Source organism: Hippopotamus amphibius, chromosome 11 (assembly GCF_030028045.1).
Source record: "Hippopotamus amphibius kiboko isolate mHipAmp2 chromosome 11, mHipAmp2.hap2, whole genome shotgun sequence".
NCBI classification, from domain to species: domain Eukaryota; kingdom Metazoa; phylum Chordata; class Mammalia; order Artiodactyla; family Hippopotamidae; genus Hippopotamus; species Hippopotamus amphibius.
In genome coordinates, this window is record NC_080196.1 from 22,086,491 (window position 1) to 22,111,428 (window position 24,938).

At 39.2% G+C, this 24,938-nt stretch overlaps 8 non-coding genes across 8 annotated transcripts; 7 read left to right on the forward strand and 1 right to left on the reverse strand.

Moving 5' to 3' along the window:
• Positions 1-2,764: 2,764 nt before the first annotated feature.
• On the forward strand, positions 2,765-2,837 carry TRNAF-GAA (transfer RNA phenylalanine (anticodon GAA)). The gene has a single exon. It is a non-coding gene; the product is annotated as a tRNA-Phe (tRNA).
• A 1,030-nt stretch (positions 2,838-3,867) lies between these two features.
• Positions 3,868-3,973, forward strand: LOC130832131 (U6 spliceosomal RNA). The gene has a single exon (XR_009048212.1). It is a non-coding gene; the product is annotated as a U6 spliceosomal RNA (small nuclear RNA).
• Positions 3,974-8,397: 4,424 nt separating this feature from the next.
• Positions 8,398-8,469, forward strand: TRNAA-AGC (transfer RNA alanine (anticodon AGC)). Its single transcript has one exon. It is a non-coding gene; the product is annotated as a tRNA-Ala (tRNA).
• Positions 8,470-12,430: 3,961 nt separating this feature from the next.
• Positions 12,431-12,503, forward strand: TRNAF-GAA (transfer RNA phenylalanine (anticodon GAA)). The gene has a single exon. It is a non-coding gene; the product is annotated as a tRNA-Phe (tRNA).
• Positions 12,504-12,966: 463 nt separating this feature from the next.
• On the forward strand, positions 12,967-13,074 carry LOC130832130 (U6 spliceosomal RNA). Its single transcript, XR_009048211.1, has one exon. It is a non-coding gene; the product is annotated as a U6 spliceosomal RNA (small nuclear RNA).
• A 7,870-nt stretch (positions 13,075-20,944) lies between these two features.
• TRNAT-AGU (transfer RNA threonine (anticodon AGU)) lies at positions 20,945-21,018 on the forward strand. The gene has a single exon. It is a non-coding gene; the product is annotated as a tRNA-Thr (tRNA).
• A 978-nt stretch (positions 21,019-21,996) lies between these two features.
• TRNAF-GAA (transfer RNA phenylalanine (anticodon GAA)) lies at positions 21,997-22,069 on the reverse strand. Its single transcript has one exon. It is a non-coding gene; the product is annotated as a tRNA-Phe (tRNA).
• Positions 22,070-22,763: 694 nt separating this feature from the next.
• Positions 22,764-22,835, forward strand: TRNAA-UGC (transfer RNA alanine (anticodon UGC)). Its single transcript has one exon. It is a non-coding gene; the product is annotated as a tRNA-Ala (tRNA).
• The last annotated feature ends 2,103 nt before the right edge of the window (positions 22,836-24,938 follow it).

Genomic DNA, 24,938 nt, shown 5'->3' on the forward strand with positions numbered 1-24,938 from the left:
CGCACCTGCCTCCCCACTCTCCCGCCAAGATACTCTCCGCTCTCCACCCTCTCTCTCCTCTCCGAACCCCCTCAACTCTCCCGTTCTCAGACATTAGCCTAGGAATCTTGCTGATTTTCAGAGTCATTTGGGGGAGTTTTAAAATTACATAATTTCCTGCCCTCTCCTTCCTCCATCTATCACAGGATTTCCTTAAAACAAACAAACAAACACAAACAAAAAACACGCTTCTGGGTTGACAGCGGTACACATTTGAATAAAGGCAGGAAACGTCTACTTTTTTGTGCCCCAGGGACAGATAGGTTTTGAAGACCTGACCAGGTGTGGGGAGGTCTTATAAATAATTTCTTTTGTTTCCTTCATGTTAGCCTTATTGTGGAAAACATTCCTCTGAAAAAGGCGCATTATCTACGGGAGCGTCTTTTCTAATCCTCTTTCCTGTCTTCTGTCCTTAGGGATCTCAGAGATAGAGATGCAGCGTGCTGGACAGAATGCTGCTTCCGCGTTTCCAGACAAAGATCCTGGGCGCAGTGGTTTAGTTAAGCAGTGACTGACTTCGCTTTTCATTTCACGCCCATATTGTGAGTTAATTACACTTCTCTCTTATCTCCCTAAGTGGACCTAAATTTCCTGAGCAGTTCTCATGGCACCAGTCTTTGTATTCCCCTGCACTATTTTTTATATTTTTCTGAGAGTGCTGTAGACAGAAAAGAAAGCAGTGGAAGACACAAAAGAATATTCCATCCGGCACTCCCCTTGATGGTGGACAGGAACTGCCAACTCAGAAGGTCAGCTAGGAGCAATCCTTGGAGGGTCCCATACTTATGAAAGATCCTACTTGTATTGAGACACCTTTCAGTTCAGAATGGAATGTCTCTTCTCTTGAGGGTTTCAGAAACAGCAGGGTAGCTTAAATCTTGGAATACATGAAGGTAATAGTGGCAACCTGCTATGTAAAATATCTTAAATGCCCTCGGCAAGGGGGTGTAGCTCAGTGGTAGAGCATGTGCTTAGCATGCAGGAGGCCCTGGGTTCAGCTCCCAGAACCTCCAGGCCTTTAATCTCAGCCCTAAACCAAGGCTCACAATTTAGTGTTGCCAAGCGACTTAGCAGGACAAGTCAGAGGTCTATCTTATATTCCTGATAAATTTGCAAAAAAAAAAAAAAAAAAAAAAAAATGGCAGTGGTTGATTCCACTGATATCTCATCAAATGTTTACCACCAGTATCTGCAAAAACCCACATTTTCTCAAGCTTTAAAGCTTGTTCAACTAAGCCTTTTTTTTTTAACACTACCACTTCAAACATATTGTAGCAGATTTCACTTCAGCTTGTAATGAATTGTTGTTTGTTCAACTTCTCACAAAATATTCTCACCTGGAGTTTTTCCATGTAGACTATTCATGCAGGTTATTTTCTTCAGTCACTTCAAACTGGCACTGACTCCTTGAATAAACAACTGAATAATATTGGTTACACCTGTGGATTCATCAGGAGTCAAAGGAAACGATGCCAAATCATTTGCCTTATTTTAAAATTCAACTCTTGATGTTGCCTCACAGGTATAAAGAACTAACTAGTGGTTTCCAGTGGGGAGGGGGAAGGGCAATAGAGGAGTTGGGGAGTGGGAGGTACAAACTTGGGTGTAAGATAGGGTCAAGGGGAATAAAACCAACATTTTGTAATAACTGTAAATGGAAAGTAACCTTTAAATTGTGTAAAATTTTTAAAAATCAAAAATAAATTAAAATTAAAAATTTTAACTATGGATTTTTTGTGAAGAAAGTCTGCTGTAATGAGATATGCCATTTTTAATTTTCTAATTCTTGTGGCAGTTGCTTTCCTGTCAGTTGAGAATATTGTGATGTGTTTAGTACATTCATGTATATGAATAAGTTCCATTCCAAGAACGTTTGTAAGTCCAATTTGTTCGTAAGTCCAACAAAGTTAGACTAGGTACCCAATTAACAAAATTGGCTATATAGTACCATACTATAATAGGTTTATAATATTTTTCATACAAATAATATATAAAAAACAAACACAAAAAATAAAACATTTTTAATCTTATAGTACAGTAGTACAGTACAACAGCTGGCATACAGGGGCAGGCATCGAGTGAACAGGCAAAATAAATTACTGACTGGAGGAGAGAGAGGAGGTGGGAGATGGTGGAGCTGAAAGGTTGTCAGCAATAGAAGATGGAGGGCAAACTGCAATTTCACTCTCTCCTAGCGTTGACGGAACGCATGTTTGCGTCTTTGAAAGTTCACAACTTAAAGCTTTGTATGTAGGGGAGTTACTGTGTATATATATATACAGTAAGTATATATATATTCTTGTTTTTGCAAATTTATAGTATTATTGGGTTCCATTTCTCACCAATTTTGGAGATTGTGAGAGAGGAAGGATCAAGAAGAAGAGAAAAATAAGAGACCCCCCCAAAATATTGCCTTTAGGTTCTTTTCATTTCTGAGCTGTGTCTGGGTCAACTGACAGGATGTGGAGGAGCAGAATGACTTTCCAATGAATCACTCTCTCTCTTCTGTCTCCCTCCTCCACCTCCTTCTCCCACATAGCCAGGAACTGGATCCAAGTACCACATGTGGAAGACAAATTCCAGGTCTTTCTGGGCTGGCAAGTATATTGGACAACTAGATCACCATGTTTAAGGAACCTGAAACCTAACAACAGATGTTGAAAACAATCTATATATTTAAAAAAAAAAAAAAAAAAGTCAGGAACCTCTCCCTTCTTTTCAGGCAGCTGAAATAGCTCAGTTGGGAGAGCATTAGACTGAAGATCTAAAGGTCCTTGGTTCAATCCCAGGTTTTGGCAAGTTGCAGGTTTTTAGTTAATGCCATCACTCTGACGACGTTCACATACATTGTATACTATTAGCGTGTTAAATGCTGTGCCATAGTTCAGCCACGAAGGAGTTCACAGCTGAAGCCCACTTTTATTGTTTTCAATTTTTTTTTAACCAAGGTAATAAATGTGTTTCATGATTCTTTTAAGTTTACATAGTGCTCCAATATATTAATACCCTGTGAGCAGTAAGCACTGCTAGTATTTAAAAATAATAAAATATTATGTGCTACAATGGAATATTACTAAGCAATAAAAAAGAATGAAATAATGCCATTTGCAGCAACATGGATGGATTTAGAGATTAACATACTAAGTGAAGTAAATCAGACAAAGGCAAGTATTATATGATATCACTCAAATGTGGAATCTAATTTAAAATGATATGAATGAACTTATTTACAAAACAGAAACAGACTCACAGATTTTGAAATCAAACTTATGGTCACCAAAGGGGAAACATGGAGGCGGAGGGATAAATTAGGAGTTTGGGATTTACATACACACAGCACTGTATATAAAATAGATAACCAACAAGAACCTACTGTATAGCACAGGGAACTCTACCTAATATTCTGTAATAACCTACATGGGAAAAGAATCTGAAAAAGAATAGATATATGTATATTTATGGCTGAATCACTTTGCTGTATACCTGAAACTAACACAACATTGTAAATCAACTATACTCCAATAAAATTTTTAAAAAATTATGTGCATGACACTGAAAAACTTGGGGAACAATCACTGACTCACTGCAATGTGTAGTTCACACAGCAGCAGTGGGAAGGGAAAAGGGTGCCATGTACCATCTCTGTTGTGACTACTCTCTGTTGTAGCCCCAAAGCAGCCATAGACAATGTGTAAATAAATGAAGTGGCTGTGTTGAAATAAAACTTTATATATGGACACCGACATTGGAATTTCATATAAACTTCACATGTCAGGAAATACTATTTTTCATTTTATTTATTCAACCTTTTAAAATAAAAAATGGTGCTTGCTTTGCTTTAGCAAGTATACTAAAATTGGAAAGATACAGAATCGGTGAGCATAGCCCATTGCACAAGAATAACACGTAAACTTGTGAAATGTTCCCAAACCATTCTTAGCTTGTAGACAATAGTTTACCAACCACAAAGTATAGGATATCATTGCAAACACTCAGAACTCGAAGAACAGGCAAGATTTCAGTAGCCTTTTGCCAGTTAGAAATAACTGGAGAATAAATTCGAACAGAAGGTCCTGAGCCCCTAGGGATTTGAACTATGTTTTCCCCTACTAAAAATTCTGAAAGTTTACCTAGTGAGCTACTCGAACCTATAGATAGAGTTACTGGACATACATTCAACTAATTCATTTGGTGATATTGTCCTAGCTGCAAATCTCCTTTGCATTCTCTTTATTGCAAAGGAAATTCCATTTGAAAGAGAGGCTGTAATCAACAGCTCTCAGGAATACTTTGTTTTCCTCTCTTTTTGGTCTTCCATTCCTTTAGGTATCTAAAACCAGAGCTATACCATCTCCTACAAAATGTCACAGCAGGGTTTGCAGACAATATTGCTGGACTTAATGTATTTTATTTCATGATGAGTATTATGAGTTCGTTCCCTTCTCTCTTCCCAATATCCCCAGAAAATTGAAAACTGCTCAACATTATATGATTATGGAGGACCTCTTCTTTCCCTATGAGTGATAATGACATTCTCAAAGAGGAATAAATCCAAAATCTGCTAATCTCAAGTTGTCTTTTGACTTAGGATTCCCATCTCTAAAGAAAAGATCTGGAGTAGGTGCTCTAAAGGAAATCCACTTGGCTTTGAAACTTGCCCTGCTACATGATGGCTGTGAACTGGGAGCCAAGTAAGTACTTCAGCTCTTAGGGAGTCTGTTTATCAAGGAGATAATATAATCATTTAATGTAACCCCTTGTTATTACTATTACCCACCTCTTACCCCTAGCTACATTAAACAAGCATCATTTTTTTGGAAAGTTTGGAAAAATAAATAAATGTGTCGTATTGACCACAGTCCGATTTCAACCTAGGGTACTGTGAGCAGGATTTCAACTTGCCCTTGGGAAACCCACCAACTTTCAATGTCTCAAAACTCAAACTTTCCTACACCTGGCAGTAAGTGTTGCTCATCATTTATCACTCAGTGGGAAAAGGCATCTTGACTCAGTTCAAGTGCACTTATTCCTAGATTTGGGAAGTTTGAAACCAATAAATTAAAGGGCATTAAACAAGAAAAAAGTAGAAATACCCACCCCGATTCCTCTAGTTTGAGGGGTAAAGCAATGTGTGTTCTCTATCACAAAGAACGTGGGATTTTGAGGTAATTTCAACTAAAGGAAACATCATCCTACTAAAAACATGGGCCACATTTTTGTTCCCTCAACTTTTCCCCCACCATATTCTAAAAGGCAGAGAACTAATAGTTTCTGGTGTGCTCTGGGGAAAAAAAAGTTACTGTTTCCAGAGCGTCCTGGAATAATGGAGCCATGACAGAAATCAAGAGATAATTGCTCTATTTTAAGCTTTTGTGGTTTACTGTGTCTCCTAGCTCACCAGTCTTTTAGGCAACATTGATGATCACAAAATAGCTCTAGAGTTTTCTATGAGTGAACTCATAATGAATGTATGGAGTCTCACTAGCCAAAAAGTGAGATTTTAGAACTTATATTCAACAAGTGTTTGATTAATCTGTTTGTGCACTGGTCTCTCAATCCAGACTCAAGTTCTGGAAGTCCCCAAGTTCTTTGACAGACACCATAACCATTCCTACCATCCTCAGAGAAAAAGTTGGGGATCCTTTGATGCTGGCCACCTCCTTACTTATACCCAGTAATTCAATCAATCATCTTGTCTAGGAAAAAGTTGTTCAAATTTGTAATTTATCAATGATTTGCAGAACAAAAATCTTACTGGCATTTTCTAGTTTACAGGCCATATCTTTTCCTCCCTAGTAACTTTCTACGTTGCTCTAAATTTGTAATCTTAAAAGCAATACTTAGCTTCTTCATTAATGTTGTAAGGAACCTTCCTTAAATCAACTATATCCCTACAGTAGAACAGAATAAACCACTGCAAATCAATAGATGTTATTCTGGTTTCTAGTTCTTCATACTCCTGTTGAGCCAAGAGGTCCATGTGAAGAGGGAAAATGCATGGACAAGATTCTCCAGAACAAAGCTGGGTTGTACTAGGCTTGGCCCATAACTATGTAAGGAAAACAAGCAAACAAACAAACTACCAGGATCTCAGATGAGACCTAAATCCTGAACCATCAAATTGAAAGTTTAATGTTCTAACAAACTATCCAGGATTAAAAGACGTTTTGTTATGAAAATCTCTGCAATTCAAAAAATTTAGGTTTCTGCCAACCTGTATTTTTTATCCTTTTCTTTGCTTTATAAATCCAATGTGCTAACAAAGAGTCACTCCAGACAAATCTTAGGTACAGAAGCTCAAAACTGCCATCAGATTCCATTTCTCAAACAACAGGTTCTCCTCACAGCTACAATGAGGTCAAGAAAATGTGGTTTCCTACTGCTCTCTTTAGAGCCACCAAAACCAGTGACTCTGCCAAAACCAAAAACTCAACTATACTCATGCCCTCCAACGTGCTCACTTTGTCTTTTCTTTGAAAGAAAGAGCAGTGAGAGAGTCTCCAAGCCCTGACATGCTTAGAAGAAAACAAGCCAAGTCTTACGTGGAACAAACACTTTCAGGCCACTTCACTTAAGGTAAAGGGACATTCTTGTTTCCTGTTTACCTAAAGGAAGAGTCAAGGAGAATGCACCCACCAAAATCCTATACCAAGACTATGCATTCTTCATCTTCCCTCCTCTGCATTTTGGGTCAGATATTTTAAATTCATTTCCCTCTCCCCATCAAGGTCTAAACTCCCAGAGGGAGCATGCACAATATTATGGTTTAAATCACTATGCATTACGTTTTATATCTTTCTGGAAGCATTTTGGCACAATGAGGAAAAAAATTGCAAAAAGGAGGAATACCTTTTTAAATTTTTGCAGATAATTTCAAACATAAGATACAGTTGCATGGCCATCATCAAAAAATGTAGAAACAATAAATGCTGGAGTGGGTGCAGAGAAAAGGGAACCCTCCTGCACTGTTCTTGGGAGTCTAAAATGGTACAGCCACTATGGAAAACAGTATGGAAGTTCCTTAAAAAACTAAAAGTAGAACTACCATATGACTCAGCAATCCCACTACGGGGCATATACCCTGAGAAAACCATAATCCAAAAAGATACATGTACCACAATGTTCATTGCAGCATAATTTACAATAGCCAGGACATGGAAGCAACCTAAATGCCCATTGACAGATGAATGGATAAAGAAGAGGTGGCACATATATACAATGGACTATTACTCAGCCATAAAAAGGAATGAAATTGAGATATTTGTAGTGAGGTGGATGGACCTAGCGTCTGTCATACAGAGTGAAGTAAGCCAGAAAGAGAAAAACAAATACCATATGCTAACTCATATATGTGGAATCTAAAAAAATGGTATTGATGAACCCAGTGACTGGGCAAGAATAAAGATGCAGATGTAGAGAACGGGTTTCAGGACACGGGGTCGGGGTGGGGGGTGAAGCGGAAGCCGGGAGGAAGTGAGAGAGTAGTATTTACATATATACACTACCAAATGTAAAATAGGTAGCTAGTGGGAAGCTGCTGAATAACACAGGGAGATCAACTCAATGATTGGTGATGACTTAGAGGGGTGGGATAGGGAGGGTGGGAAGGAGTTGTGGAAGGCAGGGGATATAGGGATATATGTATAAATACAGCTGATTCACTTTGCTGTACAGCAGAAACTGGCACAACCGTGTAAAGCAATTACACTCCAGTAAAGAGCTTAAAAAAAGCAAAATAAACATTGTTATAAGGTACTTGTAAAAAAAAAATACAGTTGCAAAAACTATCTTACATACCCTGGTTCATCTATTGTAACATTTTGCCACATTCATTAGTTCTCTCTCTCTCTCTCTCTCTCTTCCTGTCTCTCTCCACATATAAAGGTTTTCCTAAACCATTTGACAGTGTTGGCAAACATATCACTTTACCCCAGCATACTTCACTGTATGCTTTAAGGGCACTCCCTCATGTAAGCACAGTAAAATTGTCAGATGTAGAAAATTTAATATTGATATAAAACTATACCACTCATACTCAGATTTTGCTAATTGTCCCAATACTATCCTTTACTCCATTTCTTCCCCCAAATCCAGGATCTCTCCAGGGTGACACATTTCATTTATGTTATTGTATTTTTAGTCTTCTTTAATTTGGGAGCATTTCTCAACTTTTGTCTTTCATGACATTTTCATTCATTGACATTTTTTAAAGAGTATGTGACAGTTGAATGACATAAAGGCGTTTCAGAGAAACTGGAGTTGTACATAACGGATCTTTGTGCTAACAATGTCAAGGTCTCAAAAAGCAATTCAGATATTGCTATTAAATTAGCTTCTACAAACATATCAACAGTATGAGGGGGTGTAGCTCAGTGGTAGAGCGCACGCTTAGCATGCGCGAGGCTGTGGGTTCAATTCCTGGCACCTCCATGTAAAACTGCGTCTCTTTCTGCATTTCTTTGGTCCTTGGTTTCCTTACGTGTTGAAACTGCTTTGTCACTCATAATGCTAATTTGCTCCAACTTATTTGTCCACCTTTTAAAGCCATGCATTCTAGTCACTGAGCGGTCACACCTATGTCGGCTAAAGTCTATAATTTAACTACTGGGGAAAATTAGCAGGAAAATCACTTTGACCATGTCCCCACCTCATCTTTCATCAAACTACCATCAGTAATCAGTTCAACGGTGTTTTCTCTGGATTTGGAGAAAGTTTAAAATTAAGAGGCTAGAAAATATGAAGTCAACCTGCTCTAGTACTTTGGGAAACAAAGTTTCTCCTCTGACATAAAGAGCAAAGGATTCTCTGGCACAGGACAGACTGGCTACATAATTTGCTGGCCACAAGGCCCTCTGTAATGCACTGCAGACACGAGGCTGGCCATGATGATGGGTATAGGAGAGAAGTAAAGTAAAAGAGAAAGAGAAAGAAAAAAGAAAATGAGAAAGAAAGAAAATGAGAAAGAAAGAGAAAGAAAGAAAGAAAGAGAGAAAGAAAGAATGTCAGTTTACTCTACAGTAGTGTGTGAATTATTGAGTATGGAAGAAATGATAGAGTCATCATTTTCCACTGTCCTGTGATGATTGATTCAGGCAAAATTCATCAGTCAGTGCCCAAGCTATGGGTGAATGTTTGCTAAGGAAAGATGTATTTAGTCTCAAAGTGTATCCTCACATATTTCTTATGAAAATGGTAACTTGACCATGAAGAAACTCAGCACAGAAAACCCTACCCCAAATGATCAGAGTAACTTCATCATAATGAGGACACTGACATCATGTACCTCTGATGAGATAAACTGAGTAGGACACAGCAATGCTCCTATTGCATTCTGACCAAACTGCATCATCTGAATCTAATCAGGAGGAAACGGCAGTCAAACTAAAACTGAAACACATTATACAAACCAACTGTCACCCTTTTTGTTTTGAATTTATTTCATGTCATGATGTTAATGTTACTTATGTTTTAAGTGTGTTGGTAGTTTAGTCATTTCACAGTGGCTTCAATCTGACCTATTTTGGTGTACATAAGTCTGTGTTACTGATCTATATGACTTCTATTTCTGTCACCGTGGCCACTCTTTTCATAATCCCATTGGACAGGGACAGTGATAGCTAAGGAGAAGTTTCTAGACATCAACAGAATGGGTCATCTTATCCAACTGCCTATAAAGATCCCTCTCTTAGGAGGTTGCTCTATGGAGAGCATTTACATGGAAAATAAATATCCTTAGACTCTGCACATTTAGTAAAATCTATCTCTCTGTCTCTTTCCCAGACCTCTCTTGTCATCACTTTTCAACAATTTTCCTTCCAAGTGCTAATCATCCAGCCAAACTTAGTCACTTGTCATGAGTTAGTTTGGATCCCTATGCTCCATCTGTCCTTCCAAGTAAAACGAACAATCACATGCCCTGCGTGAGGTCATGCCTACTGTGGGGATTTACCTTCACCACTGGCCTCCAGGTGCTATGGAAGCTGCTCATATTTGTGTGGTGCCAGAATATGGTGCAGAATCACCAATAAACCAGTTCTGTTTTTGTTTTTTGTTTTTTGTTTTTTTTCCTTCCTCAGTTATAGGGAACTCACTGTGAGGCTGTTGGTGTGGGTTGAAGAAATAGAGGAACTGTACCAGGTGTAGGAGCCACAGGAATATAAGCCACTTTTCCATGCAAATTACTCATGTGTGTTAGCCCTGCTCACATGTTCTGTTTCTACTTGATAATTAAATGATGCTATGCGTGCACAACTTTATGGCTGGATGGATTAGGGAACAAGTAGGTCGACATTGGAAGCTCAAGTCTCACAGTGACTCATGCCCAAGGATTCATTCTCTCCCATAATACAGACCAAAAACTATTTCTTAACAAGAGAATAATAATTTGAGGAGGATGTCATAGGTTTGCACCAAATCCCAAAAGTTCGACCTGTGATTCACTAATAGAAGAATGCCAAAAACTCCAAATACCACCTCTGTTGTACATAGACATTTGAGAACTCTGCTGGGTCATACAGGTGAAATGACAGTGTAATTTTTGTACAGCTTGGACCTGTTGCAGAACTTTCTCTTGTTCTGGGCTTTAAATAAAACTGGTAGCTTTCCAGGCTACTTGGTAAGACCATCACATTATTAGGTCCCAAAGACTCTATACTGCCTCCAAAATTCAAAGAGGCTCACTAGGCTTACCTTTCTCACAAGTTTTAAAATTTGTTCAACTAAACCTTCTTCTGTTCCCTTCATAATTTTACCACCACCAGTTGTAACATATTGTAGCAGATTGTAATGAATTGCTCTTTGTTCAACTTCTCATAAAATAGTCTCACCTGGAGATTTTCCATGTAGACTATTCATGTAGGTTACTTCTTTAGTCACTTCATACTAACATTGACTCCTTGAATAAACAACTGAATAATGTCAGTAACATCTGTGGACTGACAACACGAGTCAAAGAAAATGACATCAAATCATTTGTCTTATTTTTAAAATCAATTCGATGTTGCTCCTGACGTCCTCAAGGCTCAATCAACTATTCTTGCCAAAAAGTTAATTGTCTTATAATTCAAAAAGACACATGCACTCCAGTGTTCATTGCAGTACTGTTTACAATAGCCAGGACATAGAAGTAACCTAAATGTCCATCAACAGATGAATGGATAAAGATGTGGTACATATATACAATGGAATATTACTCAGCTGTAAAAAAGCAATGAAACTGGGACATTTGTAGAGACGTGGATGGACCTAGAGGCTGTCATACAGAGTGAAGTGAGTCAGAAAGAGAAAAACAAATATCTTATATTAACACATATATGCAGAATATACAAAAATTGGGACAAATCAACCCGTTTGCAGGGCAGAAATAGAGACACAGATGTAGAGAACAAATATATGGACACCAAGTGGGGAAGGAGGAGGGGTTGGGAGGGAATGAATTGGGAGACTGGGATTGCCATATATACATTACTAATAAGAAAAAAATATCAAATTGTACACTTTAAATATATGCAGTTTATTGTGAAAAAAAAACTAGTGATCTTAGATTTTTCTCTAGACATTTTGTTGGGGGGCCACGCCCTGCAGCTTGTGGGATCTCAATTCCCCAACCAGGTATTGAACCCCAGGCTACAGTAGTGAAAGCCTGGAATCCTAACCGTTAGACCACCAAGGAACTCCCTGGACATATTTCTTTGGCTACTACAAGTAAACACTCTTTAATTACTTCAACACGATAAACGGTTTCCTTGCACGACTTACAGAGGAGCCAATTAGAGACTGACTTGGTTGCAAACTCGTCTTCATTAAAAACATTTTTGTGTGTGTGAAGAAATTCTGTTGCAATGAGATATGCCATTTCAAAGTTTCTAATTTTTGTGACAGGTGCCATCCTGTCACTTGGAATACTGTGATGAGCATTTAGTAGTCTGGTAATGTTCCTGTATATTGTATTCTTTTAGCAAATTTATAGCGTTATTGGATTCCATTTCTCAGAATTTTTGGAGATTGTGAGAGAGGAAGGATCAAAAAGAAGAGAAAAATAAGGGACCCCCCAAAATATTGCCTTTACGTTCCTTACCTTCTCAACAGTGTCTGCGTCAAATGACAGGATGCAGAAGAGCAGAAAGGCTTTGCATTGAATCCCTCACTATCACCTCTCTTTAAAATCTCCTTTTTTTTTTTTTTTTTTTTTTAACCTGTCCATCCTGCGCTACTGGGAATTGGATCCAGCTGGTATACATGGAAAACAATATATTCCAAGTCTTTCTGGGCTGGCAAATATATATTGGCCAACTAGATAGCCACACTTAAGAAACCTGAAACCTTCCAAAGACCAAAGTTGAAAACAATCTATATATTAAAGAGGAAAGTGAAGAAATTGAGCATGCGGGCAGCCGAAATAGCTCAGTTGGGAGAGCGTTAGACTGAAGATCTAAAGGTCCCTGGTTCAATCCCGGGTTTCGGCAAACTCAGCGTTTTAGAGAACACCGAGTAATGCTCGCGATACGTCATACTCCTTCAGTATGTTAATAGCCCTACTTGCACAAGTAAACACAATGCTGTTCCAAAGTTGAGGCATGCTGGCAGCTGGGGCCCAAGTTTACTGTTTTTAAATAATGTGTAAGCATTGCTAATTTAAAAATAATAATAATAAAATATGTGTGTGACTGAAAAACGAGGAACTATCACTGAGTCATTGCGACGTTAGGTGCACACAGCAGCAGTGGAAAGGGGAAAAGTTGCCACGTACCACCTCTGTCGCAGCTACTCTGTTGTAGCCCGAAATCAGCCACAGATGATGTGTAAATGAGTGAGGTTGTTGTGTTCGAATAAAACTATACATGGACACCGAAATTTGAATTTCATATAAACTTCACGTGTCAGAAAATACTATTCTTTTTATTTTCCAACGTTTTAAAATAAAAACCGGTGCTCATTTCGGCAGCACATATACTAAAGTTGGAAAGATACGGAGAAGGTGAGCTTGGCGCATTGCGCACAGATGACATGCAAATTCGTGAAACGTTCCGAAACCATTCTTAGCTCGCAGGCAATAGTTTACCAACCACTAGGGTAAAGGATCCCATTGCAAATACTCAGACCTTTAAGAGCAGGCAAGACTTCAGTTGCTTTCTGCCAGTTAAAAAATAAGTGGAGTCATATCCCGGCCTCCCTCGTCCCCCAATAAGTGGAGAATAAGTGCAAACACTGCAATACTCAACCGCTAGGGATTCGAACGTTGTTTCCCCAACTAAAAATTTGAAAGCTTCACTAATGAACTACCCAAACCTATAGATCTAGGTATTGCACATATAATCAACTAATTCATTTGGTAGATCTTGTCCTTGCTGCAAATCTCCTCTGCATTCTCTTCATTGCAGAGAAACTCCATTCGAAAAAAACAAAACAAACAAACAAAAAACCAAACAACAACAAAACTCTATAATAGCTAGCACTCAGGAATACTTTGTTTTCCTCCTCCTTTCTTTCTGTCTTCCGTGTCTTTAAGAACCATAGTTGTAGCATCCACTAGAAAATGTCACTGCAAGGTTTGCAGACCATGTGGCTGGAATGGAGGTGTTTCATTTCATCTTAAGTATTGTGAAATGAATGTGTGACAAAGGATGGCTGAAATTGCGACAAAGGATGACCTTTGTCTCTAATTTCCCCACATGCAGTTAAATTCTCAAGGAAGCATACTACAAGGAAGCTACTCTTCCTCACATCCCTCTGCATTATGTTTTTCATTTTTCTTGCTGTCTGTGTAAGCAGAGGGGAAGAAAATGGAAGGAGTGAGCATTTGAAGACGCAAGGGTAGGTTCTATAATGGGCTTCTCTATTTTGGTGGATGGCACTGCTACTCAGGTAGTCCCTTGGCAAGCAGACCTCAGAGCTGGCTAACTTTGGGAAGACCATGAGTCTTTTCATCTGGGCTGCAGTGCCCCTTCTCTTGATGTAGCCACAAGACCAGATTCAGAGTAGGAGCTTCAGAAATAAAGGAGCTAAACAGACGAAACTCTTTTCTGCCAACTATTAGGTCCTCAAAGACATCCAGAAAAGGAAGGTAATTAGTCAAAACCTTTTTCTCAGCAGCCACTTGTCTGGGTGGATGAGCTGAGCTGTGGCGAGACTAGGGAGCATGGAAGAAGTCCTAGGTTTAATCTTCCATACCTCCATGCTTGCACTTCACAGCTGTAGTTTCCCGACCATATCAGAACTCCTTCTCTTTTTTTTCTCTCTCTCTCTCTCTCTTTTGTTTTTCCTTACTTTTGCTTTTGCATTTTTCTACTCATCTTTTCCTGCTCACATTCAAGGGAAACTAGTTATCTAATTTAGTTGGTTGCTTTAAGCACTCAAGCATTTCTACTCCAATGGCTATGGAGTCCATTACTGAACCTGATTGTGTCAGAACAAGGAAGGCTGGGTGGACAACAAAGGAAAATACTGTTCACCCAGGGCAGCAAGCATACGAAATGCACATTCACAAGCCAGTCAATGATTCATATGCAAAAATAATTGAAGAGCGGGGGTTGGGGGGGGGGGGAGAATGGAAAGAGAAAAAAATAAGAGGACCATGCACAATACCCCTATTTTCTCAACTGTATCTTTCTCAAGAAACAGGTTGCAGGCTGAGAAGCAGAAAGCCTGCCCACTAATTTTCTTCCACTCCCTCCTTATCTTCCAGGCTCCACTGAGGGCAACTCAGTGCAGGCACTGCACATTGAAGTCTATAGATCTCAGTTCTATCTATGTGGATAGACGCTGCACAATAAATCCACTTCTCATAAGAATGCTGTTGTTATCCAAACCTCAGTTCATTAAAATGAGTATTTGAGTCAGTGAATGTAGAGTTTTCTAGTTTGACTGAAACAGCTAGATTGAGAGATCCTTTAGCCTAAGAGTACCCAGATCTGTTCCCATACTTTGGTGGCATTGGTCAGGCTTAGTCAATAGTTCTTTCCCAATTCACATGTAGAAGCTTCCTGACCACAGACACCCTCCTTCATCCTTGAAGTGAATTGTCTAGAGGGCTGAAATGGGGGGGATCAGAATTCCATGTTTTGTTATCATATATAAATATATTAAGGAAACTCTGCCTGGCATATGTCAGAAAATCACACAGAAAACACTGGAGAAGCCAGCAGCTAAAGTCACAAGTCTTGGGGGGAATGGCCATCATTAGCTGCACAGACAAAAGTGATCCCATCTCAGAGGTTTCAGCTATTTAATTTTATTCTTTCAAATTTCTGTGCCAATCTTTCCTGTCAGTCATTTCATTCTTGGAGGGAAAGAAACGTGATGGCTTTGTTCTCTCTGCTACCCTTACTCCCCTGCCCCATGTCTGTTCTTAAAATTTTCCCTCCTTCAAACAAAAACGAAGAGTAGGTGCAGTTCTGATACTATTTGGAACAAAATTTACAAGATGAACTGTGTAGCAAGAACTGAGAACACGCAAATCAACAGAATGAGAAATGAAAAAGGAGAAGTAACAACTGACAACACAGAAATACAAAAGATCATGAGAGACTACTATAAGCAACTATATGCCAATAAATTGGATAACCTGGAAGAAATGGATAAATTCTTAGAAAAATACAATCTTCCAAGACTGAACCAGGAAGAAATAGAAACTATGAACAGACCAGTCACAAGTATGGAAATTGAGACTGTTATTAAAAATCTCCCAACAAACAAAAGCCCAGGGCCAGATGGATTCACGGGCGAATTCTATCAAACATTTAGAGAAGAGCTAACACCTATCCTTCTCAAACTCTTCCAAAAGATAGCAGAAGGAGGAACACTCCCAAACTCATTCTACGAGGCCACCATCACCCTGATACCAAAACCAGGCAAAGATGTCACAAAAAAAGAACATTATAGGCCAATATCACTGATGAATATAGATGCAAAAATCCTCAACAAAATACTAGCTAACAGAATCCAACAGCACATTAAAAAAATCATACACCATGATCAAGTGGGGTTTATCCCTGGGATGCAAAGCTTCTTCAATATATGCAAATCAATCAACGCGATACATCATATTAACAAACTGAAGGATAAAAACCATATAACCTCAATAGATGCAGAGAAAGCTTTTGACAAAATTCAGCATGCATTTATGATAAAAACTCTCCAGAAAATGGGCAGAGAAGGAAATTACCTCAACATAATCAAAGCCATATATGAGAAACCAAAAGCCAATATCTTTCTAAATGGGGAAAAACTGGAAGAATTCCCTCTAAGAACAGGAACAAGACAAGGGTGTCCACTCTCACCATTATTATTCAACATAGTTTTGGAAGTTTTAGCCACAGCAATCAGAGAAGAAAATGAAATAAAAGGAATCCAAATTGGAAAAGAAGTAAAATTGTCACTCTTTGCAGATGACATGATATTATATATAGAAAACCCTAAAGACTCTACCAGAAAACTGCTAGCACTAACTGATGAATTTAGTAAAGTAGAAGGATACAAAATTAATGTGCAGAAATCTCTTGCATTCCTATACACTAACAACGAAAGAGCAGAAAGAGAAATTAAGGAAATTCTCCCATTTACCATTGCAACAAAAAGAATAAAATACCTAGGAATAAACCTGCCTAAGGAGGCAAAAGACCTGTATGCAGAAAACTATAAGACACTGATGAAAGAAATCAAAGATGACACAAACAGATGGAGGGACATATCATGTTCTTTGATTAGAAGAATCAACATAGTGAAAATGACTGTACTACCCAAAGCAATTTACAGATTCAATGCAATCCCTATCAAATCACCAATGGCATTTTTCACAGAACTAGAACAAGAAATCTTAATGTGTATGGAAACACAAAAGACCCTGAATAGCCAAAGCAATCTTGAGAAGGAAAGACGGAGTTGGTGGAATTAGGCTTCCTGACTTCAAACTATACTACAAGGCCATAGTGATCAAGACAGTATGGTACTGGCACAAAAATAGAAAGGAAGATCAAGGAACAGAATAGAGAACTCAGAGGTAAGCCCAAGCACGTATGGGCACCTTATCTTTGACAAAGGAGGCATGAATATACAATGGAAAAAAGACAGCCTCTTCAATAAGTGGTGCTGGGAAAATTGGACAGCAACATGTCAAAGAATGAAATTAGAACACTTCCTAACACCACACACAAAAATAAACTTCAAATGGATTAAAGACCTTCATGTAAGGCCAGACACTATAAAACTCCTAGAGGAAAACATAGGCAGAACACTCTATGACATCCATCAAAGCAAGATCCTTTTTGACCCACCTCCTAGAATCATGGAAATAAAAACCAGAATAAACAAATGGGACCTCATGAAACAAACTTTTGCACAGCGAAAGAAACCATAAATAAGACACGAAGACAACCCTCAGAATGGGAGAAAATACTTGCCAACGAAGCAACAGACAAAGGATTAATCTCTAAAATATACAAGCAGCTCATGCGGCTTAATACCAAAAAAGCAAATAACCCAATCCACAAATGGGTGGAAGACCTAAATAGACATTTCTCCAAAGAAGACATACAGATGGCCAACAAACACATGATAAGATGCACAACATCATTAATCATTAGAGAAATGCAAGTCAAAGCCACAATGAGGTATCACCTCACACTGGTCAGAATGGCCATCACCAAAGCATCTAGAAACAACAGTGTTGGAGAGGGAGTGGAGAAAAGGGAACTCTCCTGCACTGTTGTGGGAATGTAAGTTGGTACAGCCACGATGGAAAACAGTTTGGAGGTTCCTTCAAAAACTAAAAATAGAACTACCATATGATCCAGTAGTCCCACTACTGGGCATATACCCTGAGAAAACCATAATCCAAAAAGAAACACATACCGTAATGTTCACCGCAGCACTATTTACAATACTCAGGACATGGAGGCAACCTAAATGCCCATCAACAAATGAATGGATAAAGAAGATGTGGCATATATATACAATGGAATATTACTCAGCTGTAAAAAGGAATGAAATGGAGCTATATGTAATGAGGTGGATAGACCTTGAGTCTGTCATACGGAGTGAAGTAAGCCAGAAAGAGAAAAACAAATATAGTATGCTAACTCATATATACGGAATCAAAAAAAAAAAATGGTACTGATGAACCCAGTGACAGGGCAAGAATAAGGATGCAGATGCAGAGAATGGACTGGAGGACACAGGGTTGGGGGGGCGGGCGGTGAAGGGGAAGCTGAGACGAAGTGAGAGAGCAGCATAGCCATATATATACTACCAACTGTAAAATAGCCAGTGGGAAGTTGCTGTATAACAAAAGGAGATCAACACGATGATGGGTGATGCCTCAGAAGGCCAGGACGGGGAGGGTGGGGGGGAGTCGCGGGAGGAAGGGGATATGGAGATATGTGTATAAATACAGCTGATTGACTTTGGTGTACCTCATAAGCTGGTACAAGACTGTAAAATAATTATATTCCAATAAAGAGCTATATATATAAAAAAAAAAAACTGAGAACAATCTCAGACTGTGATAGAGCATGCACAACAGCCGGAACTTCTGATTCAGCATAGGTGGAGCTCCACTCCAGGCTGCCCAGTGAGGTTGGATTCATTCCTTAAACTGTTGAAAACTACCTTTCTGTTACAAAATTTTAAGATAACAAATCAGCTAGCTTTTTTTATCATTGATAATTTTTTGGCCAGATAAGGAAGATGCCAACAGAATGAATTGCAACACCATGCTGACAATATTAGAATCTGGTATCTGGGTAATAAACCTAAGATAAAAAGAGTTTTATGGAACCATTAACAAGCTTTGAAGATTGGTGGTTACTTTCCAAGGAAGTTAGCACTAAACTTTTGGAATCAAAGCTCTTTATTTAGTTTTCTTTTTTATCATGTGCAAGTAATCATCATTTTCCCCTCTGCCCAAAATTTCTCTTTTTTAAAAAAACTGTCTCAGTACTATTGTTTTTTAGCCAAATCTGTTTTCTTTTTTTTATCTATTTATTATTATTAGTTTTGGCACACAGCTTAGCTGTTTCGCTGCATGTGGGGATCTTCCTGGAGCAGGGATCGAACCTACGTTCGCTGTACTGGCAGGCGGGCTCTTAACCACTGCGCCATCTAGGAAGCCCCCAAGCCCATCTATTTTAAAAAGTTGGTTACTATGGTAAATCCCTCAACCTCTGTTGCCTACCTTTCTTCAAGACGCCAGGAATCATTGTACCCACTCCTCTCCGTTCCTAACCACCACTTCCAGGTGAAGTTTGTCACCAGGTTGTCTTACTTTCACTCACTCAACTTTCTATACCAATGGTGGTTCTCTAATCTGGCTGGCCATCAGTATAATCTGAAGAGGATTTTAAATTGTAAAGATTCCTGCCTTATTTTTTTTTAAATTTTTTAAATTTTTAATTCATTTAGGAGTTGTGTGGTGGGCCCAGGAATCTATACTTTCACCAAGTTCTCAAGCCATTCCCCAGGTCTAGGTACTACTGACATTTGTCTACAGCACTTATGTACATTTTTCTCTCTACCTTGGAAGGTTGCTTGTGGTTGACTTTACTATTTATCATAACATTAATGTTAATATATTTAAATTTTTATTTAATATATTAAGTGTTTATTAAGTAATATCGATATATTTTTACATATATTTCCAGTGACATCCCCAGAGCCAGCTGAGCTTCTGTCTTGTTAATGGGCTGAGAGGGGGACTGACCTGTGGTAAAGAGGAACTGGAGAGTTAGTTATTTCTGTCCTCAGGAAGATAGGGACCTTGCACCGGTAAGAGAGGCTGGAATGAAACTTCAGAGTATGACAGTAGATAAAAATGATTTAGGATTACCTTAAAATTAAAAAAAAAAATCTTAAATTCTCGGTTGACTGACAGGTCAAAATTTGGCTAAAGGCAATAGCGTCTGCTTTGAGCCTCATTGATTTTGAGGTTTGGGGACCAGTTCAGTTGCACGAAGGATGTGACAAAAAGTTAATTTGCTTTTCAGGTCGTGTCCGCAAGCCATGTATCATCCTCCTTCTGTTCTCTTTTGGTAGAAGACTGCTTAACACAGTCGAGGAATTTGATGGGAGGGTCTACTCTGAGGTTTTCAGAACCAAGTCTTTAGGATCCCGCCGCAGGGTCCCCGACCACCTGCTGGGCCAAAAGTTTAGCGAACAGGGACTGTCTTGCTTCTCTTCTTTTAGCTCCTGGCAGTTTTGTGTTCACTCTCCAACTGGACCTTTATTTCCTGAGGCAACTTTATTTTCTTCTTCGAAGTTTCTGACCAGCACTGTGAGCTGCGGCTCTGACAGTCAGGAGCAGTGGAGGGGCAGGGATCCCGGTCTAAAGATGCAGGAAACGCCTGGGCGCAGGACCTTTTCCAGAGAGGAGCAACCCACCCAGATGCCCGCAGCTAAGCGTGGGGTCTCTTAGGAGCGAGCACAGAGAGGTTGCGGTAACCCTGACCACAAGTAAAGGAGGTAGATTTGGGACCTTTATGGTTTTGCTAGTTTCGTCTCCTGCAGAAAATGGTCCACTCTCAATACTGATTTCCTTGAAATTTACTAAAGTCAGTGTCCCAGTGCTTTCTGAGGAAATTACGCATAGTCCCTGCCTTTCTATTTTGCTTGAATTTTTCTGCCTGAGTTTCCCTGAGGCAGTATCGAGGCTCGGCGCCAAATACAATGAGGTCATGCAGAGCGAAAGAAAAAAAAAGACAGATGAATGACGCTTGGATCAAAGCTGTTATTCACTGTCTGGGTGCCTCTAAGTCAAGGGAATGAAAGTCTAAGAAAAGATGACATTATCATTATTGTCATCACCATTGTCATTAGAAAGAGATGAATATATAGTTCTCGTCTCAGACCCTATTCTGAAATACATCAATCAAAAGCATTCTCTGAGAGAGGAAAACCAAGACAAGGGCGTGGCGTGGGCTCCGTGGCTTAGTTGGTTAAAGCGCCTGTCTAGTAAACAGGAGATCCTGGGTTCGAATCCCAGCGGGGCCTACCTCAGTGTGATTTGCCTGTTTCTCAAGGCACGTGTTTTGCTCTCCTAAAGTTAGATTTTGGCAGGGTTTTTTTTCCTAGCATCAGCCTCCCTCCACTTATGTCCAAATAGGTAGTTTCCAAAGGCTTTGGAAACAAAATGGAACTGATTTTGGTACATTAGCACAAAGCAGGACTACGTTAAAGCAAAGAGCAGGCCTGTGCTTTTAGTATACTGCCTATTTTCTTGATGTTCCCTTTTGGAAATATAAACCACATCTTCCTTCGGGATTTTCCTTACAATGTTGTCTCAGGTATTCCAATCCTAATTTCATGTAAAGAATTAAGAACAACGAATTGAAATTCAGAGAGGGATTGTAGACCGTGGGCGTGGATTTTAATACAAAACTCGCCAGTGCTCGAGATTATAATTCAATGATAGATGTGTGGGGAGACTGAGACTGGGTGCGGAGGTATATGTTATTAGCATAAGAAATTTGTGAAAGCATAAAATGCACGTGGATTTAATGTTGGTCAGGGCCGGCTGCATAACGTACAGGCCCAGAGCTAAATGAAAATGTAGCTAACTCAGAAAACAGGGGAAAGGTTTTAGTAAACTTTCCTCTTTAGTAACCCAGTAATGAAAATAAAACATAAAGTTAGCGTTTTTTCCTCCTCCCTCTCTCGACCTGTTATGGTATTTTAAAATTTGCTATTTGATGTCATTATAATTAAGAAAAAAAAGCATTGTAAATTGTAAGAATCAATTTTACTATTCATGTTACCTTCCACGTCAAAATTCACAGCACAGTGCAATCGCTGCACACATATGGGAGAAGCAAGCTTTGCCAGACATTTCCTTCGCTCAAGTGCCAAGATCATTGGACATCAATTACGAGACCCAGATTCAAAGGTAGGAGGAGTTTCAAGGATGCAAAGATAGATCACGGGTTTGCTAGAATTGCTCCTCCTCCCGAATGTAGACTAAAATGCTCGTCCTGCCGAAACCCGGGATTGAACCAGGGACCTTTAGATCTTCAGTCTAACGCTCTCCCAACTGAGCTATTTCGGCTCCTTAAGAATATGTTATCCTCACATTTGTTTTTCAAAACTGAAACTGTTTTCAACATGTTTTTAGAACGTTTCAGACTTCGCAAGCGTTGCTAATTGTCCTATATATTTACCCACACAAAAAGTTCGGAATGTCTTCCATATATGGTGCTTGCATCCAATTCCTGGCAGTGTGGGATGGTAGGAGGAGGGGAGAGAAGAGAAGTAATAGGGAATCATTGGAAAGTCTGCTCCTCCGAAACAGCTCAGAAAATTACAGGAAAAAAATTTTAATTTCTTAGAGTCCCTTATTTTTTCTTCTTTTCGTTCGTTCTTGTATAATCTTCAAAGATGCTGAGAAATGGATTAATTTTTTATTAATGTGGGATCAGTTTTTTGTTTCCTGGTGATGATTTCGAGTGAGCTGTTTACTTTCTTTTATGCTCTTTCATCTACTCTGTCTTTTGGCCCAGGTAAGAAGGTCTTGGAGAGGACTGACCCAGCTGAGAAGAAACTAAGAGCAGGAATGGTAACAATTTGGGTTTAGAATTTACTGTTCTTGAAAATAGCCATCCACCAAAACAAGAAAAAATCTAATTTGAAAATTGTAGAAATTGTGGAGTTAATGAATTTTCTGACAGAAGAAAATAGCTTGCCAAAGAATGCAGAAAATTGGTATATTTCTTAATATATCGGAAAAAAGGTGACTGTTGCTTGGGGGTGTAGCTCAGTGGAAGAGCGCATGCTTTGCATGTATGAAGCCCCGGGTTCGATCCCCGGCACCTCCATAAACAGTTCTGTTTCCTGATCTCTAGTATACCTTATATTTACACATTCCTTCAATCCCGCGGAATCTGCTCTCCCACTTTTCCACCTTTCGTTATTTTTTTTCCCCTGCTCACATGGAAAGTAAACATGATTGCTGGGACAGCAGAAGGAAGAAACGAGAAGAAGGGAAAAAATGCTAACAGTCTTATTCCACATTCGCAAATGCGTGAATGTCACCAATTTAACCAGCTTTTTCACCTGGACTACCATTTTACAATACTACTTAAGAGAAGGAAGATCCAAAGTAAGATGGGAAAAAAAGAAAAAGAAAGAAACCCATGTGCAATTTCTTTAGCCAGCATAATCCTAAAGATAGCAGCCATGGGAAAAATTAGGGTGCTGTGAGCAGGATTCCAACCATCCCTGGAAAAACACTTTGCACTGCAAACCAAACGCCTTAGACACACAACTATTCATGAGCTTTTATCACATTCCCTTTCAATAAACCTTTATTGGGAAACTAGGGAAGTCCTGTTACCTACATGTCTTACTGCATAACTGTAAGTTCTCACTCTACCTACTCTTCCAAGGCTTTCTACTCCTAGCCACACACATGTCCAAACTTGAGGTTCAGAGATGTCCATAGAATTCCAGATTCAGGTTATAGTGTGTGTAGGCAGACATCCTCAAGAGGCTATCTTGCAGGCATTTAAAACATGTCATACCCAAACCCAAACTCAACATTTCCCCTTTATTGCCCCACCTTATGTTCCTGACAAAAATAAATCAACAAACCAATACCAACAACAACAAACAGAATTCCCACCACTTCCCCTATTTTAATTAGCTTTGGGAAAGGCATCACTATCTGCATAACCCAATCTACCTGCAGGTCTTCCGAAGTACTAAGTATTGGACTCCAATAAGAGTCCAAATCCTGTGTTATTCTACCATGTTGCATCAAATTTCTCCCTTGTCTTTCATAGTTCAATTCACTGTTTTATTTGTCTAGCTCATCCTTGAAAGAATCTCCAAAATTGCCTCCCTGTCTAGATTACAACAGAGCAAAGCATCACTGGATTGCATACATGACTTTCTCATTCTATTGCAGCCCTGGATTTGCCCCCTCAATGTCCTGCTTTTCAGAAGCCAGTTGAAAGCCAACAGCAGGATGTGAGAGGTGGAGGAACACCCTAACATGATCTATAGAAGAAAGCCAAGTTCCATCTGGCTTCCATATAAAAGTTGGAAACAATGTAGGGGAAAAGGAAAAATGACTCAATAAGAATCAGGGCAATCATCAGTTATAGAAGATTTACTGAACTATAGGGTCTACCTGGTTGTGTAGCTCACTGGTAGAGCATAAGCGAAGCATGCAGGAGAAACCAGGTAATCTTTGACTCTGTTACTGCTTTTCCCTTTCCTCATCAATATTGTATTTCAAGCACACATCCAAATTTCCCCATTTAAAAACTTTCCATTGTCATTTTCTCTTCCTGCTCACATCCAAAGTAAATCCACTATGCAAAAGATTGCCTTTAAGCTGATTTATTTCAACTCTATGACTCTGGCATCTACCAATCTAACTGCATCAGCACAAGTAAGATAAGAAGTAAGAGAGAGCCCATGCCCTCTTTTATTCCATATCATGGTTTACCAAGGAACAGGAAAGAAAAAAATACAAAGGAAAGGAAAAGAGGTTCATAGTCATTTTTTGTTAATGGATTCCATTGTGTTCTCAGCTGTGCCTGTGTCAATTAAAAGACTGAAGACTGAGGAACAGAAAACCTATCCATTGATTTTCTCTCCTCCCACTTCCTTCCCACACCCAGTATTGCTAGTAGTTGGAACTGATTACCAAATGTGGCTGGATATCAAAAACCAACTTTCTTAAAGTGAAGGAACACGGGAACAATATCTCTCAAGGATGCTGTGCTTTCCAAACTTGAATGTGGAGAAAATTATTAGTGCTGGTGACAGTAGAGATTTGGTCAACATAGCTCAATTGGAAGAGCTCTAAATGTCTGGACTAAAATCAGGAATCACTCCCCATGATTTGAAAAGCCCACAGTTTGTGTCAAAACAAATTCTCTTTCCTGTAACATGTCACCCTAATACAAATG